Source organism: Pieris rapae, chromosome 6 (genome assembly GCF_905147795.1).
Source record: "Pieris rapae chromosome 6, ilPieRapa1.1, whole genome shotgun sequence".
Taxonomy (NCBI): Eukaryota; Metazoa; Arthropoda; class Insecta; order Lepidoptera; family Pieridae; genus Pieris; species Pieris rapae.
Window position 1 is genome coordinate 1,284,972 of NC_059514.1, and position 21,104 is coordinate 1,306,075.

A 21,104-nucleotide genomic window follows, 5' to 3' on the forward strand; every position below is an offset into this window, starting at 1 on the left:
TTGTGTCTACTGGGCTTATTTTTATTTTACATATTTAAATATTGGGTTTAATCATTATTGATTCAAGTAAGGAATTATCATAGTAACATAGTTACATATACAGATATTGTATGTGTAAAGGTATATTTAAAATCAAACGTGATAAGCTTTGAATAATTATTGAATTGGCATGAATATGTAAAAAAAATAATGAGACAAATCATGTTTTTTTTAGCTTTTTGATAAGTGATAAATACATAAAATTTATTTAAAACAGTATCGATTTAAATCGAATTATTTCTGATTAATAAAAAGTATTAAACATTGGATAATTATCGATAAAAAAAAACAGTTATAGATCCAAATTTTTAAATATATTTATGCGAAACATTATTAATTCAATATTTTGAGAATATTTTCCTCAAAATAAATAAACCTTGACTTGCAGATTATTTTGCAAAACAGTTTTCTTATCTCTCCAACTTTCTGCATACAACTAGGAACTTATTTAATGATACGGAAAAAACTTGCCAATAAATATATATTACTAGCAGAACTGGCAAACGACGTTTTGCCATGTATATCATTTATGGTTATTGTGCCTCACTCGACATAGATAGGTATAGTGTGTCGCGGACTTTTTTGTAGATATTTATAAGATCTACAATTACTTATAACATTTTATGGTTCTTTAATAGTTTAGGCAGGGTACGCAAAATAAGTAACTTTTTTGGTTGATTTTTTACATCTTGTGTCCGAAAAACCCTAATATCTTACGGAACCCTATTTTTGTTCAAAATTAAATATAGCCTATATTACTCGTGGATAATAAATTTCGAATGGTGAAAGAATTTTTAAAATCGGTCCAGTAGTTTATGAGCCTATTCATTACAATCAAACAAACAAAGTTTTCCTCTTTATAATATTAGTGTAGATTATAAATAAAAACAAAACCCTTTTATATCTGATAATTTTACAAACATTTATATTTCTATCATCTCATTCTTTGGCAGTTTCCAGTGCGTTTCGAGTGTGCACTGCCCCACTCTCTGCCATGTACCTGCTGTTTCACAATCTGGTCACTTGTAAATCATCTTCCGCTTTTGCGTTAATTAGACCTTGAGCACCAGTTTAATACTTTCTTGTTCCACTTTTCAGTTCCTCTTACCATATGTTTCGCCAATTTTCACTTTTGTTTATTGTGTCTATCATACATCGTTCCTTCGATCTTTGGCGACCAAATCAAATCAAAATCCTGTATTATTCAAGCCATAAATTATATCTATAGATAAGTCGGCAAGGACCACTGCAATATTGTTCTTGAAATAAAGATATTTTTTATATCGCTATTGCTTTTAATGTATTAAGGTAATATACCTTTTAGGTACCTTACAAAGCCGGGAGAGGGTACTAGAACCATATAAATGCATTAGCCGACAAAGTAGTATTGTGTGCTCGGAAGTTCCGACAAAGCTTCCGGACCGCTTTCAGTAAATATCTCCAGTTAAACATTTTGTTTAAGTTGAGTCTATCGTAAATCCTGAGTTTAAAAAGCTTTGTGTTTTTTATTCAAGCTAAATTAAAGGTTAAGTCTATTTACTTAAGCTAAGCTTTCTAATTAAGTTATCGGCCATGTTTTAAAAGTATTTTCTTTGCGTTCTGTGTGTATATAGCGCTGGATTACATATATCAGTTATACATATTAATTGAATCACATTATATTCATATAACTTAGAAACGGTGTAGAGGTTTCACGGTTAAAATAAGTGAAGTTAGGAAAAATGGTCATAACAATTGTCCCAAGCAGGCACAGGACCACGGCAAGGTCCTTTTAAGGTCCTTCAAGGTCCAAGGGCCTTTAAAAAATTAACAAAGAAATGGATTCACTGTATGGCCAAGACTAATATATGTTTTAGCATCATTATATTATTAATAGTAATAATTGCCCTGATTCACTATTAGAGACATTGCTGCTGCATTGCATTGCTACTTGCTTAATTTGCGCTCAACCGGCGCAATTAACATATGCTTCTGACGAAAATCGATAACATGTAGTACAAAAGGTCAAAGAAATTATCATTTCCTGTGAAGTAGTAAGATAATATACATTAAAAAAACGTGACGGTACATTTTTTTCCAACGCCGATAAAGAAGTTTCACTTCAGAAACTATCAAAATGGTAGACGAAAAATGGAGTCAAACTTTTAATTAAAAGTGCAATAAGACCGATTTATTTTCAATAAGGTTGTTTCTGGAAGGTTCGTTGTCGGCAACGGTCAGTCTCAGACATATTCTAGCAATTTCTGTTGAATTTTTATTGCAATATCTCTATACCATTCGAACTATTGCCATGTGATTTCTATAGAAAAATACCTATTCAAGGTCTTAGCGTATAGTCGGTATATAACCTCTATATAGAGTCTACACTGCGAATCGACTCTGCTCTATAATAACATTTTCTTTGCAACTCGTGACAAAGGAAAATTGTCAAATATGAGTCATTAATATTCCTTTTTTGAATCGCAGCGATTGTGGGTAATAAAATCTAACCGACATATTGTGAGAAGTTACTTTTTTGTACAATGTAACATAATATGGCCTATTGATACATAAACGTAATCTAAACATACAAAAAAAGCGTGAAGGGACTTATTCGAATCGATGACTACCTTCTTCCGTGCGGCTTCATCCCTTGCGTAGAGATGTGGGGTCTCTTTGCATCATCTACCGCATTTATCATGGGGAGTATTCAGAGCAGTTGTTGGGACTAATACCTGAAGCTGAGTTTCATCATTGGAAGTCAAGGCAGACTAAAAAAGCAATACCACCTTGATGTCTGTCGTTCTACAACTGAGCGTTTATGCAGTTTTTGCCATGCACCACCACTATGTAGAACCAGCTGCCCACTGAAGTAATTTCGAACCAATTCGACTCAAAAAATGAGCGTACCAATTCTTAAAAGGCTGGCAACGCACTTGCGAGCCTTCTGGTAATGTAAGTGTCCACGGTCGGCGGTATCATCTAGCATCAGGTGATCTAGAGCCTCGTATAAATAAGTTAAGGATACTATTACTTATAAAAACTATGAATATCTCAATTCATATGTAAACGCCTAACTAAATAGTGCTATCCTAACACAATATTTGAATGTTAAGGGTTAAAGTGGAAAATGGGTTCTTATAGTTATACTTTTTGCGAAACATTTGGGATATTAATTGTTTTTATAAGCATAATATTATTCCAGATCTTTCATCAGTATCAGAAAAATGCAGTTAATAAAAGAGAGTACATTTTGTTATATTTGTACATCTCCTTTATTTTAACTATAGAGTACTTTTCGTTGGAAATAAGAACCATTCAACTTTCCAACACCAAACAATTGATATTGAGATTGATAAATTTAAAGAAAGAAAGATGTATACTACACTCAACTGTAGTCCATCTCTAACAATACTATATAAATACTGGCCAAACTGATAACCTATTCTGTACTCATAGATGGCGCTTATTTTTATCATTTTCAAAGCCTTTATTTAAAAAGTAGTTACTTAGTTAAAAAGGATATTTCCCATAGGAAAAGAAAATCAATAAATGCATGTTTGCCGTGAATAAATAATTTATATACTTACATGTTTCCCCATAAAATGAAAATAAAGTTTATGACCTCAATATGTTCACGATCGCCGTTAAATTGTATTCCTTTGTTTCGTAACATCTAATTTCACACGCAGCGAAGCCCACACGTATACGATTGACTTTTATTGCTTCCCAATTTGAATCCAGTCAACTTAGGTTCACGGACCTAATAAATTGAGTACATATTATATTAAGTATGTGAGAACATTTTCTTTGTTTTTTTTGTATCTACATATATTTTTTATGAAACTGAGTACGCGAACATTACAATGATTAAATAATTATACAGAAAACAGTTTTCGGTGATTCAAAGAGTAATAATATGTATAATATTAACAATTATCTATACTGTGATATTTTCAATATAATGTTTTTCTGAAATAGTTTTGCCGATGGAAGGAGTAATAATACATAAAAAATAAATAATTATTATATAGTATACTGTTGCGATGTTTTGATGTTAAAAACAAAGGTATAAAGTAGATCAAGTTAAAATAAATAAATTAAATTAACAAAAAAAACTCAGTCACTTTACGTTTGTGAAATTTTTATAAAGTTTGATCATAACATGTTCTCAATCATGTCATGTTCAATGAGTCAAACATAAAAAAACTAAGCTTAAAAAATAGTTTCATTAATAGAGAAAAGATTAGTTACATTTTCATTTGAAATAGATTTTCATTGTGAGCACGATCGTTAGTCATGCATTACACGGAAAACATTTATCAATCTCTCAACAAAAAGCATTACTAGTATTAGATTGCATTTACGTGTTTAACCGACGTGGTAAAAGCGTAAATTCACAAGCTTATATATTTTATTAGTACGGCGAAGGAAAACATCGTGAGGCATATTTAAAAAGTTGACAGAGTGAGACAGAGTGTTGACCACTTGCTTATTGGAAAAAAATCTATCACAGATACGGAAATCTAAAGTACCAAGTAAAGTACCGAGGGTAGTAGCTACCCTTTTTAATAGTGGCTGTTCGGTCCGTGTATGGTGGAAATTACAAATTCGATATGCAAAACGCTATCTACGATTATAGTATACTTATATCTTTAAACGAGCAATTCTTGTATATTTATATATAAATAAATATAATATGTGAAATCTCGGAATCGGCTCCAACGACACTAAAGCTATTCCAGCATATATATTCTATATTATTCATATTTCATCATAAAATGATGAAATATGTAAAATATAGTATGTAATTCGTACTTAAATATAATTTTCAAAAAACACAATTTATAAAAAGAAAACCGGTCATCCAGGTACTCTATTTTTAATAATAAATATAAACTGTAAAGCGTGAATAGAATGAAATCTAAATACAATGATAACAACAAAAGTTTTTTTTTTAAAGTTTCCCAAAAAAGTGGTCTTATTCTGCTTCTATCAAGACGCTTATGGTTTTTACAGCTATTTTCGCTGTTTAGAAAATATGTTAGTTTTTATCTCAAAAAGTTGCCTGTTTTTGTCAATAAAGCCAAATATATCGTCATATAACTCACACGTTCACAGAATTAATCGAAAGAATCGGTGTTCATACAAAGAAATCTTATAAACATTTTTCCCCCACATTTCACACAATTCGCGCGTTACATTTTCGTACGTAAATTGAGGGCTGTCAAAAATTCTAATAAGAGCGTCGTAAAATTGGATAAGGTAGCAGAAATTCACGGTCCAACACATTCAATGGAGTTATGTTTGATCCATGAAATAAGCCTTTTGCGGGGTATTTTTTACCCCTTATTTTTTGATACACAACACTCTGTGTATTCAATTACTCGCACACAAAGCATATTATAAAGAACTGTCCTTTAGATAGTAATTACTGAATGTTTGCGTTGTGTCCTCAGTATGATGTAAGTATGTGTTAGTATGATGGGACGTTTGTTTATTACGATTCAGTTTTTTTTTATAGAACAGGGGGCAAACGGGCAGTAGGCTCATCTGATGATAAGTGACACCGCCGCCCATGGACACTCCCAACACCAGGGGGCTCGCGAGTGCGTTGCCGGCCTTTTAAGAATGTCATATCAAGTATAAGTTAGCCCAAAAAAATATAATAATAATCTAATTCTTATTTTAAACCCTTAATTTTGATTTATTTACTTCACACCATATTACACAAGACTTCATTACCGATATAGCTAACATTCACTAATATTATCACTATCATTTCCTACTAAGTGCTAATATATTATTTTTTTGCGACTGAGGTGCAAACTAGCTGCTGTGGTCTCTGGCATGGCCAGCGCTTTGGAACATTCTGCTCCTCAGCATAATGCAGAGCCAGGGCCAATTACAGCCACAGCACACACACAATACATGCTTGAGACGAACCGAATGGGAAAAGGAAAAAAAAATCCTCTCATTATATCTTTTATTTAATTGTTTCTCTTTGATTATTGTTATTTTGTGTTGTTATGTGTGTGTGTTTTGTTTGTAATAAATAATATGTCTATGTCTAAATAAAATAATGTATATAATAAACTAAGCTGTATATTATCTTTTTTGTCATGATTAAAATTAAACGGGCTTTATTATTATTATTCATTTTTAAGTGTACGTGTTATGTACATGATTACATATATTTTGACCTCAACACATTTATTTCATTCTTTAGGTATCAAGGTATCATTTATGCTTATTTTTTTAATAAAACATAAAGTTCTTTACTTATTACTGACCTTTATGGCCTTAACAACGCAAGTGATAACGTTAGTTAAATCGGCGATTTAAATGGCACGTTAAATAAGTTGTGTCACGCATGGCAACGTAATTGGGTGAGTCACGCAATCGATTTTAACGCCTTCAACATTGTCATCCACCATACAGCCTTGTAAAGACTGAATTTACAAGGAAATTCAGGCCTTTGAATTGTAGCCTGTCTCAATACTGATCATAGTATAATTATCTTTTGATTCTGAATGTGGAGAAGGATACTGTCTAATGTCCCGTGTTTTCGACTAAAAATTATAAAATAAAAATAAACTAACTGAAAATATGTATTCTTGATTGTATCCTATAAATTAATAACAATATATAAAATCCAATTGTCTCCTATGTACATTAAATATAATCATTAAGATAAATGTTGTGTTGCTATATATCCCTTGTCGTTGCGTATAAAAATTTAAGTATTTGCGTATAAAAATAACGTAAATCATAGAAAATCTCTCTATAGTTTAAATATTAATAATGATTAGAGAGAGATGGACAACATTCACTACTGACGGGCAGCCCCGAGTTTGAAAAATACCATACACAGGTCAGTCGATATCACCACCATCACCACGGGGATTCTGTGTGGACGACACGTGTGAAAGAAATAAGTGAAGAGACCTAAAAGGGGTATACATGTACCAAGATATACTGTAAACCCAATATTTTGTATTAAAATAATTGTATGGTCACAAATAAAAAAGATTTAATAAAAATTATATCGCATTATTATCCTCAAGCATCGTTTTAGAGAAACACAATGTTTTTATACATCCAATCTCGTAAACGTCATAGGATAGCTTGCATTATTCAGTATACCCGCCTCATACTGGCCACACTATGTCGCGTCTACATATTTTACCTTGTCTATGGTATAAAAGGTTGTTAGGGTTGAGTCTAACTGTTAGCTATAATTGATATTTCGACTGAAAGAACTTCGATATAATTCGACGCTCAAATCACATACGTCGTAATAAATTATTTTTTCTCTGCCAATTTTTATTATTGTGGTATCAGAATACGAAATGCGTATTCAGTGCATATGTTTTTTTCAAGAGGAATCGAATCGTCGAATTAAAAGTTTGTCGAATACTCTTGTCATGATGATTGCCTCTGAGTTTTCAACATAGAAATTTAATATTTCTTATATAAAACAAGTGTTTTTCTATATTTAGAAATAAAACTAGGATCCCCCATAATAAGTTGCACGTATTACCTTTTACAATCGACCTAATTTTTATCAAATAAAATAGTAAATACTATGTTTACAAGATGAAAATTTTGACAACAATATAAAATAGATTACTACTATGCTTACTATATAACCAAGACCTAATCCACTATCCACAAGGTAAAAGCAAATTTTGGAGCCGTATTTCCTCTTGAATAAAACATGTGCACTGAAAGAAAAAGGAAAAATATAATTTCGCCACATGTAGGGCCGAATACCTGATTCCATCGTTTAGCTCAGAATTAAAATAATTTTACACTATGGAGATTCTTTTTGGCTAGATGGTCAATTATTTAGTTAAAAAGTCTATAAAATCTTCAATGCTGAAATTTCTATATAAATAATATACTGTTAATGTGTGTTAATCTATTAAAAAATTAAGATTTAAACCCTTTAATTATGCCTATTACCTAGATACTTACTTACTTTATTTTTATGTGAAATAAACTTTCCTATCTTTACTTCCCTATCTTCTTCACCATAAAAATATAAACCTTTTTAACTCTACAGTAGATTCCCATGTTTATGCCAGTGTAGAAATTTGTTTTAGAAATGTTTAATTTATATTATAGGCACGGAGCTCTTAAATTATTTTTATTGTTTTTTTACGCTATATGCAATTTTAATTATAAAATTAATATTATCTCAAATATTTCCAGTTCATAACACTGTTGGCACAGTCACAATTTCAATTGCATGAAAATTTTCAATATACCGGAAATGCACGAGGTTTACACAGTCAAATCACTGCAGTTTTCCATTTCATAAAAGGCAATAATCGTTATTATTATGTCGTCAATATTATAAATCACATTTTTTTTATCTTCTTACGTACAAATATTTTATTACAGATTTTTTTTTTATAGAACAAACAAGGAAACGGGCAGGAGGCTCACCTGATGTTAAGTGATACCGCCGCCCATGGACACTCTCGATGCTAGAGGGCTCGCGAGTGCGTTGCCGGTCTTTTAAGAATTTATACGCTCTTTTCTTGAAGAACCCTAAGTCGAGTGGGTTCGGAAATACTTCAGTGGACAGCTGGCGCGGCAAAAACTGCCCTGAAAAACGCGCAGTTGTGGAACGGAATTAAACACGAATTTAATATTTACCTGCATTTAGTACACAGTGAATGTTTTATGCGTTTAATATCATGTCCCATATATAATTACTTATTGTATTCTGAATTGTAGATATTATATTGTATAATTCGAGACGAATAAAAGTTTATAAGGTAGTGTAGTTCAAAAAGCAAACCATCATATCTATTTTAAAAATACCTCTTCAATACTGCTAGGGCAACGGTTCGTTTGACTTTTTATTATCCTTAAATAGTAGTATTAAAATTATATGACACATTCCTTCTGGTTTTTTAAAGTCTGTTAAAATCACATAGTAGCTTTTTATACTGTATAAATAACTGTACAACATTATGTCTACAACCGGTAAACATTATTTATACGATATCTTTAGTTATTTTTAACGTTTGAGATATGCTTGCGTGTTACAGTGAAATAAATTATTCGCTTCATGCTGTGGCACACCATCACTTACGTAAATTATAGATATTTAGGTTTTTGCGTGTATTTTCTTAGGAGTCAAACAAGAATATCAAAATAAGCTAGTAGGCAAGCCAGACCATAATAATTAATAATAATAATATAAAGCCTTTATTGTTTTCCGTGCAGCTGTTTCGTGTGCCTAACATTAATTTACTTATGACTACTATCTAAAGAAACACATCCCAGCCAGACAATAATAAGGTAGGCCGAATCCAGCCCCCGGTACAGAGAATATGATGACTGCGTGTTCACCAGTCTGCCCACATCCTGTTACATAACATTTACAATACTATCTGTTAAAGGTTGGTAGACTCAATCTCACAAAGTCAAGTCAAATCATTTTTTAGACCACCTAAAATTGCACTTATGAACGTTACATATAATATAAAGATGATTCTAGTATACACCAAGTAAGTTGTGCGGCTAACTAAGACAGCCTAGCTCCTTCTAGAAGCACAGAAGTCTTCCGGGAACTTCGCAGGTTTCACGGAACGACATCACCCCAAAGCTTTCTGTACGTTGGTTAGCCACAGCATCGCATACCAGGACTACGTGTGAGACTGATTCCTCTGCCTGTATATTATCTCCTAAGTTGAGTATAATTTATTCACAAACATATGTTTATATTTTCTTATATACTAACAATACATTAATAGACCTGTATAGTAATTTTATTCTGGGAGTACATTGTCTTCACATATAATTATTTAACTAATGAATACAAATATTGTAAATTGTATTTTAAAAGCGTAAGTGTGGAGTTTCTGGCCCATTCTTCTCCACACGAAACTACATTTTGGAAGGGGCAACTACCATCATCTTTATATTTTTTTAACGTTCAAAAGAGCCTTTTTAGATGGTCTATTTGGAATAAATTATTTGATTGATTGCTTGTAGAAATATTACGTAAACATATATGTACTATTGTGTGTTAACCGTACATACGTCTTATGTGTTTCGTTACACATCCTTTTACCAATATTAAAACCCGTCCTCAGTGCTCACTATGGCCGCAACCTAACGTTTAAACATCATCACCCCTAATTTATTCGCCACTGAAAAAGACATATTCATTGTTTATCTACCCTTACAAATTATTAATCATCTCGATTTATACCTTTTCATACCCGTGTGTGAGAGAGAGACAGATAGAGGATAAGAATAAAAGATAGTATTTCTATTTGGATACAAACTTTTTTATTACTTCCTTACCCTACAAGTTCTTGGTGGGGGTTTTAAGGTTTTAATGGTTCACTAGAGGGATTTACTTTTGATCAAATTTGGTTTACGCATTATGGGAGAGATTATGAAACTGCACGATCCGGACAATTATAACCGCTGCCGGATATAACCTTTTTGCTGTGTATTCGCCGCTCACTATCCAGCGATAACAAGTTCCCATTCCCCGATTACTCTCGCAGCTTAATAGTTTTCTCGACTCTTCGCCGGCGACCTATTTGTGCAGCGTGTGTGTATTTAAAATATGTATACTTAGGAAAGATTTTTTGTTTATCTTTATCAGATTTAATTTGAAGTTATGGCAACTAAGAAACGCAAATTCAATATATTTTTGTAATTCGTAGACTGTGAGACTGCTGCAAGTTTCGCCCTTTTCAGCCGATAAAAAGTGTCCGTCTTTTGTAAGAGGCCTGAAGCTAGGAGGTTGACGTGTTGCTGAAGTTGCTAATTTTTTGTATCGCACGGTTGATCTTGTAATGTCTTCTTCGACACTGGTAAGTCCCAAATATGGCAATTCCCAAATAAAAGGAAAGATTTACACATATCAAAAGGTTTACTGCTACTTTTTAAAAAATGACTTAATTGTATAATAGGCCATGTAATCGATGTAATCGATGTAAAAGCTTTAAATAAATAAACAAATTCCTGATACAAATTCCACAATCTGAACTGATTTATGCACGAGTACTAGGAGGCAAACGCAAGGAGGCTCCCGGGAGTGATACCGCCCATGGACACTCACATTTCCAGTAGGCTCGCAAGTCGCAAGTGCGTTTCCGGTCTTTCAACAATTTTTACACTCTACAGTGGGCAGCTGGTTCCACATAGTATTCAACTCAATGTACATATTGTACATACGCCTTGATAATAGCGAAATATTTTACCATATTAAGTAACATACGTATTAGAACAATCCTTGCACCCTACTCAATACAATAGCCAGATAAAAGTATTCCCATTTAACCCACGTAGACACCAAAAACATTACCTAAATACTTAAATATTTACAATTGTAAGTCTTATTACTTTAAAATAAGGTACAGAATGTTAAAAGCATCTAATCCCCCTATTTGTATTCGCATCACCTAATACTCGCCCGACAATGACGAAATTATACCGGGACATTCGATAGTGACCTCACTCTTTTAGGGCTAATACATTAGAGACCCACCCTGTCTTTGCTTGAGCATGCTGTGTATATAATAAGTATAAAGTTTATATAATATTAAGAGTGTCTTTAAAGAGGACGAAAAAAACTGTGTTTTTAAAAGTGATTATAAAATATAAAGTAAACATACGTAAAATGTTTCCATTAAAAAGCCATCCGCACTCAAAATATTATTCTCTCATTTCCCGACGGGTTATGTTTATGAAATAATAAGAAAAAATCCTGAGTAAAAAAGCAGAGGAAAAACACAATGTGTACAACCCAAGTCCCGGGGCACGTGTTCCACTCAATTCTTGCCCATATTTTGTGTGTGATTTTATTTATTTATTTATTTAGTACTCTTACAGCTAACATACATTACATATAATTACAAACGAATATACTGCGAATATAGCCAAAGATGGAATACATGATACATTTAACAACAAAAATATTTAGAAAAGGGAACAAACAAACAAAAACTATTTAATACATTTGACTAATTGTGATTTAATTTATTTAACTAAGCCTAAATTAGTTGGGTTGTGTGATGATGTAAAAGTGTGGGTATGTACGTGATGGTCGGTATGTGGGGTGTGCTCCTAATGTGTGTGATTTTGCGCTATGGATATTCTTAATACATTTATATCACATAATACAAATTGTATGGTCATTACGCACCGTACATTAGCATTTAAGTGGCATTTAGATCCCAAATTAAACCTCCAAAGAAGAAGACAATATCTTTGAAGATCAAAAGCCCATATAAATAAAGGACGAAGCGAGAATGTTTGAGTTCACTCATTCGTTCAGTCCCTTCGTTCATTATTCACTCTCTCGCCACCTAAGCTCAAAAAAAGTTTAATATGAGGTTATATTTTATGAAAACCAATTTCGCCGATCTTTCAATTTAATGAAATATGTTTTAATAATTTCAATATTAAGGTTTAAGAGTGCCTTGTTATTTATCTTCTGCGGAATTTTGAAAATATAACTATTATTATTGCCGATAATCTGGATATAGACAGTTTTAGTTTTACTCAGTGCTACTAAAAAGGCTTTTATTAACACTAAGCCTATAAACACTCCCTTAAATTCAATTGAAACTTGACTTTGTATTTTTATATATAAAGTCAAATATTATTCAACTTTCAAAAATCATTTATTCATATAGGTAAAACAATGTACACTTATGAACGTCAAAAAAGAAATATACATTGAAGGCGTCTAATTTTACATTTACTGCCAGTTCTCAAATCAAGGGCGTCGAACGGAAGAGAAGAACTGGCAATAAACCAGCAATATATCAGCTATATAAATAAATAGGCATTCATTTTGTAGGGCCGTTGTAATCCTTAGATCAAATTTGAAGGGACGAGTTATGAAACTTAAGACATCAAAACTTATCAAATTAGTGGACAAAGATATTGAATAGATTACGTATCACTTAGAGATTTAAAAGAGCTCAAGTTATACAATTTTGCAGTTTGAGTATATTTGTTCAAGACAAACTAGGGACAATAAGCCAAATTCGTGAATCTTGATTATATTCAGGGTTGTCTATTCAGACTTCCATAGTACTCTTCCAAATGGAAGCCCGAAAGAAGTATTTATTTTTAAAAAAACTTGGCGATTAAAAAGACTGGCGGAGAGTTTATTGCCAGTTGTTCTCTTCGGTTCTATGCCCTTGATTTAAGAACTGGCAGTAAATGTAAAATTAGAAGCATTAAATGTATATTTCTTTTTTCGACGTTAATAAGTGTACAATGGTGTTACCTACATGAATAAGTGATTTTTTACTTTGACTTTGACTATTCTTTCTCTATCTCTTCAGTGGGTAGCTTCGTTGGTGTCTTAGCGTCGGTCAGCAAGAAAACATCTAGAATGATCAACCTGTTTCCACGGTTTTCAGTCCAGCTCCTTACTGTCCATCTGGTTCATGAATACGTGATCTTTTGCCGTCTGTGTTACCAATGCGTTCATCATCTCTTTCTATCAAATTGTGTTTAGTTTGTTATGAAAAGTTACAGATTAGTGTTTTTATAACACAGATTGAAAAAAACATTAAAACCTTATTCGTACGTACTAGGTGGCATGGTAGAAAGACTTCAGCCCCGTCATTTGTTTCATGTATGAATAAATTATTTATATCTTTTTGTGCGCCGCTTTAATCAAAATTACAACTCGAAATCCAATGACATTTTATATTTGTAAATACTGCATTGTTTTCGAATCATCCGTCGTTCGGTTTAAATTCGTTCAACGCAATGTTTATTCATTTGTGATAAAACAATTTTAATTAATGTTTAATGTTATTATTGAAGCCTTGCAAATTGAACGATAAACATGTCATCGTATTAGTATGGAATAAATAGAAACTTTATCGTTGATTAAAAATCGTTACGTACACCGTCAAATACAGATTCATTAAAACCAAACAATGCGTAGGATTTTTATAGTAAGGCTGTCACAAACAAAACGGGCACAAGATAATTACTCAGAGATACTTACTATAAAATATAGGTAACTGTTTATAACAGATATTCTATATAAATGACGCAGCGTCCACTGGCTAGCATAGTCAATGATTTTATTTTGAATTAATTTTCAAGAGCGGCATAAATATGTCGCATTCGTACTTTATATTACAGTATTATTATTTCAAGTAATTACATTTTATACTGTTTGAGAACAATAAAGGACACGAAAATAATTATTGTATACACTTTTTCGTTCAATGGAATTTATCGCTTGTCGCTGAATCAATGCTCCCACCACTACTTATGTATTACAACCAATGTACTATAATTTCAAAAAAAGATGACATAAATGATATTACACATTCTCAATTATGGCAATGTACTCTCTTATAAAGGAAGTCAATTTATCATCTTAACGCACTTTCGGATCCAAAGATTTATTGTTGTTTTTTATTGAGATACAAAGGCAGATGTCAAATAACGACCAATTTCCGTTTAGTATGACAACGTAGTTCAATATCCGGCGAACGTGAGGCTTTAGAGTCCTTGATACCTGTATTTTAAGGACATATAGAGGACACAATAGGGTACCTACACAACGTGACAATTAATGAAATGAAATCATTTTTATTCACTTTGAGAAATTAAAATTAGTGTATACAATTTATTAACTAATTTTAGTACCTTCAACAACGTAAATTAATTGATAAATAGACTATTCCTGTACTTGCCTGTCTCCCAGAACGTACGTGAAATTCCTCATAATGTGCAATCGTACAGTCCTCATACGTTCAGTACCTTGAGTATCGAAGATACCTCTACCTCGCATAACAAGGGCAAACAGGCAGGAAACTTGCCCGATGTTAAGTGATCCCATAGACATTCACATTGCCAGAAGGCAAGTACGTTGCCGGCCGTAGAAATGTTACGCTATTATTTTGAAGGACTCTAATTCGAATTGGTTCGGAAATATATCGATGGGCAACTTTTATCGATGGATCGTACAGAAATCTTCAGCATGAAAACATGGAATCCAAAACCGTGGCAGTGCAAATAGAATCCTAAGGTATAATTAACGCAAGATACACTTAACGTCTCGGCACTTCACATAACCCATAGTGCTCTTGTGTAGAAGTTGTGGCAGTTAGGAGTTAAATAAAACCTAAACATTTACAATTTTCTTATCCTAAGTAGCTGTAACCCAAATGGAAGTTGGAGGAGACTCTTCTATTTGAGCCGTTTATTTTTTTCTGTCTGCTCTGTGGCCACCCAAGCTTTTTTGCTTGTCTGAGGTGAGTCGAGGCAAACGTAACATAAGTTGCATCATACCAAACCCTGTCCCATCTTCCCAAGGGATGAACGACATCCCATCCGGTCGCTTGCCATCATCTCCTGCGATGTCTGTTGGCTCCAAAATGACTGGAACATTGACAGAGGTAAGATATCGGCGTATAATATAAATAACTAGCAAACTCAGCCAAGCGTTGCCGTGGCTAAGGTTTTTGTTATATTACAAGGTAGTATACTATTCAAGGGAAACGGTAGGACTTATGTGAAACGTTGGTACTTTTTACACAGCAACATCTGTTAGAATTGCATTAAATGATCAACAAATATTTGCAACTGGATCCGACATCTGTTAGAATCTTTTGGGGTTAACAGATAATTGTGACTGTCAATTAATTAAAGACAAATAATTTGCAATAAAATAAAATTGCGACTATAATTAAAGATCTAAGCTATCCTATCTCTTAAGTTGCACTGCTCACGGTGTGTCAATTTAATTTAAAATCGGTTTAGTAGTTTAGGAGTCCATCGCGGACAAATATCGTGACAGGAGATTTATATATATTAAGATAATAATAATAACTTACCTAATTCCTCCAGGTAAATAAACTACGTCTAAAGTCTTAAGAAATTGAATTGAATAAACGTTTTTATCAATAACAAAATCTCTATATTAATTTAACTGATTTGCATAATAGCTAGGAAAACCACGTCAGTTATTCTAATATTAACATTAAAAATTCTGGTGCAAGGCTGCAAAAGAAATCTATCCACAATCTACAATTAAAATATTTTTCCTAAGTCCGGGGCATAAAACGCGAAGAACAAAGGCAGTTAGCCCCGCGGGTGGTAATTTTAAAAGGAATAATTATTACTTTGAGAATTAATGTTAACTTAACCCCAGCTATTTCATATAAAATTAACGTTGATAATGTATTTAATTAATCATTTGAACTGACACAAAACTTCTTCAAAGATAAACTAAACTCTACGTGTTGTATGTCAAATATTTATAAGTTAATTAAAGATCAATTAAAAACATGAAATAAAAATCGGAATGTAGAGTAGTCGACGTCGTAATTAAGGAATTGTGTATGTCCTTGGAAAATTTAACACATTAATTCAATAAATAATGAATCAAACTTTCTGTTAAAATCTTTAAAATATGGTCGCCTTTGGTCGTAAGCTGCTAACACGTGGGTAACACTGAAAATGTTTATAAAATGAAAAACGGCTTAATGTAGAAAGACATCTACACATCATCGCATTCGTTGGAATCACTGAGAAAAGCAGTCGGCCCATTCTTCCTTAGGGGTCTCTTCAATGGTATTTTCGTACGTTCACCGCATTTTTGTCGTCGGTCTGACAAACGGACTGTCTTCGCCAGAAGCAATATGAAGGCACATAAATCTATATAATAAATTAAACAGGCTGCTGAACCACAATCCACTATATAACTGATAAACAGATGCTACTGAGACCTAACATGTAGTCTTCCTGCAACTTCGATTATGTTTCCTTTGGAGTAAGAGACTCTTCTTGGGCCGTGGGGTTTAATTCACACGCACTGATTAATGATTTAAGTTGGCGCTTGGTAGAAAGTACCGATGACCCCAGAGCTGGTGTTTTCCTTGCTCAACGAATAACTATCACAATACAGGAAAATCTGCTAGCATAAAAGGAACACTGGCACAGGCACCAAACTTTTTAAATTTCTTTAAATTTTCTGTTTAATTATTTTTATTATTACTAAGTAGGTTCAGAAAATTGTAAATACTGTATTTTGTGTATTGGATTGTTATGATTGTATATAGTTTTTGTATAAATATTTAAAAAAAAGTCAAATATTTGAAGAGTTTTATCGTTTAGGCATCAAAGTAGTTTTATGTTTTATCGATACTGATAGCAATCGGCGTTACCCATAACTTTTACCACAGGACATAGAAACATGGACGTGAACCAGATAGAATTTTAAGAACAATTTCTTTCTTTTTACATTCAATTTTTCTCTTAGGGTAAGAGAGGGGATATCTAAAGTCATCTAAACTAGACTTAATTCGGCACATTGGCTCGGTACAATTGATTGAGGTTGAGAGGGTGAGAAACCCTCTCCATTACAATGTGGCCTAATCGCGCATGACCAGCGCATGCGCCGAGAAGCGACGGCTTGAGGCAGAATGTGTTGATGTTAGTTATTTAAAAGTTTTATGTATTTCAATATTGATTCCACGAGTATTTAAGTATTCAGCAATGAACTCATGAATCCTCTGCCGTGGTAAGCGATCGCAATTGCTTGCGAGTAAATATACACAGAGAAGCACCGTTTACGCGTGTATTGAACATCCTAAATATTATTATGAATTTCTAAATTCAGTTAATTATTAATTAATATAAATTTTTAATTACCTGCCTATAGATTCAATTAACTGATTCAACTACTTTACTGCGTCATATATATCACAAGCTCCTTATGGTTAAGGACCGGCTTACAAACCAGTTTCCCTTATAAAAAATGTCCTATGAATTGATGACGATAATGCAAAAAATTGTCTATTCATTTTTATGTAGTTTCACAACTGCTCGTATTTAAACTGTATTTCTATCGGAACATAAACCCAGCCAATCTACAGGAAAGAGCAATAAAATTTGTGCCTAGTCTGACTGTCGGGATATTTTATATTCATATAAATTTATCACTGGATTATTATACCTGTAATTTTAACAGAAACGGGTTTTATTTAGTATTTAAAAGTTAGCCACATTTATTCAATTTGTTATAATATTATCTATTGAGAAGTACTATCTAGTGGCGCAAGAACTAAGGCAAATGCTATTTCTGAGTACTTAAAAGACAATTTGGTCAGCAACTTTCTACAGGTGAAGGAAAACATGGTGAGGAAACCGGCTTGTCTTAGACCCAAAAAATGATCACCTCTTGCCTATTAGATTAAATAAATGAATATGAAACAGATACAGAAATGTGAAGCCCAGACCTAAAAAAGATTGATTGATTGCGCCACTGATTTTCATTAATTACCTACATCATACGAACAAATGTCTCACCGCCGGGATTTGAACGCACAACCTCAGATATTATTGATACCAAGAAAATTTCACATATTTATAAAAGATTTCTCCTAATGTTACATAACCTGAGTGATTGGAATACCAAAGGTATTCGATAATTGCCTTCATAAAGTTATTCTATAAACGGAATTTACTATTTCAATTTCTGTTTGAGGAAAACGAGGAAATTTCCTTATTTTCCCTGGGTTTATAGTTGTTTGCATAAGAATATTAAGGAATTCTTATAACATTGCTGAGGGCCAACGATTTTCATTGGTAACAGGAAAAATTATAGAATTGTTGCCATATTGCCATCTCCATTCAACACTAATTGTGTTCGCTTTTTTCATGTAACCAAACCCCTGGAGGTCTAGTGGACCTGGTTTCATATTAAATTTCAAGTGTACAAGGCAATTAGGTTTCTGGACTTAAAAGACATCCTAATCAAGCTGTATATTTGTGAAGGCATTTTCAATCATTGTAATAAAATTTTAGATTTATTTAAATTATTGTTTTTTTTTATTATTTTAGATTTAATTAAAATTGTTATAAAATAATTAAAATATAATAAAGAAAGTTGTTTATTTTTAAATTAATGTATTGTGATCTACTTTTAGTGTTTTGTAAATTATAACCCACGACATAGAGTATGTAGTACAGAGGCTAGTACAGCCATTCATCATTATGTACGGTCTATAAATTATCTCAATTATATCCCCTTTGGTTAAGAATTCCAAATTCAATTTTGACAACTATTTAGTGGTCCATTTGTTTTTCAAAACCATTTAATTTTCTAATTTTAATATTTTTCTTTGTGTCACTGTATTTATAAATGGAAAACGTTTCGTTTTGGTAATTTTGACCTGCAGAAGAAGCCCCGTGGACGGCCGGAGATCAAAGTTGAAAAAAAAAAAAAAATATTGTTCCCAACTAACAAAGAAACAAAACGCCTCTTATATGTACGGAGCTAACAATAAATAACATTCTTCCATCTTTCTAAACTTTATAAAATACATGCTCAAAATGCAAATGGATATATGTGAAAACTTCATTATTTAAAACTTATGTAACGATATCGGTCTCGAAATATAGAGTTATATCCGTTCATGTTTTGTTACATCAGTATTAATAAGTATTTATTTTCAATTGTTTTTATTGTTAAAATACGTTCTTTACATATACGTTATCTATATGTATTTTATCCACTGCAGTTGTCGGCCCATTAGCTCAGTTGGTTAGAGCGTCGTGCTAATAACGCGAAGGTCGCGGGTTCGATCCCCTCATGGGCCACAATTTTTTGTTTTTAGTGTTGTTTCGTTTAGATTTCTCTGCACTAGTTGCATTAATTTTTAAAGTATCTTATTATTACAATTCATGTTTAGTCGGGAGTCGAACCCTTTACCACTTTTTATAATTAACAAACAAGCAAAACCTACAAATTGCGAAATCACACCAAAATGATTTTAGTTATTATTTGAAAATAATCAAATTTTTATGATTTTTTACAATATAGGTATGTATAGGAGTTATACACGAATAAATCGTTTTAAACATGAATATTAAAATTTTGCAACTGTTCAAATGTTGTTTCACACTGAAACTTGCATTTCCACCGGAAATTAAAATCATGGCACCCCTTTAAGTGCATTTTAAAATGTGTCTTTAGGAGTGTGGCATTTCAAATGCTCTTTGGTATGGAAATCGTGGCCCCCAAGATTGAATATACGCTCGCAACTAGTGCAACTGAGATGTAGGCAAAGAGATGTTTTTCTTGGGTAAAAGTTCATTTGGGTGAACCAATAAATTCGTTCTCAACCAACTAATGATCACCAAGTTTGTCAACTACTATTTCCAAACGAGTGCTTAGCTTCTTTGGCCATACTGCGACGAGAGAACCGAGTAGTCTCGAAGCTGGTGATGTTAGGATGTGATGAAAAAGAGACAAGCTGAGGATAGACTGGTGTGGAGGCAGCAAGTAGACGTATTAGGTTGGGATTTGCAAGACGGCCTGTCTCAGTAATGAACACTACGATAAAAAAGAAAAAGCGATAGTTCTTGACAGCTACGCTGGTTTCCATAATCGTACATATGAAATCTCAAACTCAACAAAAACTCTCCGGTATTCTTTACTTTAACTATTATATAAATAATAATTTTCACGTTTTTAATTAATATTGCTGTTACCCAGTAAATAGAAGGTCGAAAGCCGGAAAGAATCTAAATCTCACTTATTCAAAAAAACCCCCAGGTTTGTTTACTTGAGCGTGCGATACTCTTAAGTTCGTAGTTTCGAACGCCGGGTAGAGTAGAGTTGGATAGAGAAGAATAAGAAAAAGTAGAGTTGGGTATTAAATAACAAAGCAACCGTATGTTATTCACACAGGTCTTCAAAAACTCTTAATTTCTTTCAAATAATCTCCTTTAAATCAATATATCAAATACACAATTTATCACATATCGCTGTTTAGCAAACCAAACCCCATCCCGCCTATTAAATTGCACTCCTGTTTGATCTTTCACACTCACTGCAATTGTCCTTTTCTGGAACCAGACAACACTACTACTACTCTTTTTTTCACATCCATAGCACCAGTAAACAAATATGTGTATTTTAAATTTTTAATAAAAACCATCATCTCCTAAACTAAAATCTCCTTTTGCTTGAGATCGCAGCATCTGTTGTCGTGAGTACCGGCAAAGTGCTGGGAACAAGCAAAGGATGCAATTTATTCCTGTTTGTGAGACGACTG

The 21,104-nt window shown here is 32.8% G+C and overlaps 1 non-coding gene across 1 annotated transcript; it reads left to right on the forward strand.

Annotated features, from left to right (window-relative positions):
- The first annotated feature begins 19,570 nt into the window (after window positions 1-19,570).
- Window positions 19,571-19,644, forward strand: Trnai-aau. Its single transcript has one exon. It is a non-coding gene; the product is annotated as a tRNA-Ile (tRNA).
- The last annotated feature ends 1,460 nt before the right edge of the window (window positions 19,645-21,104 follow it).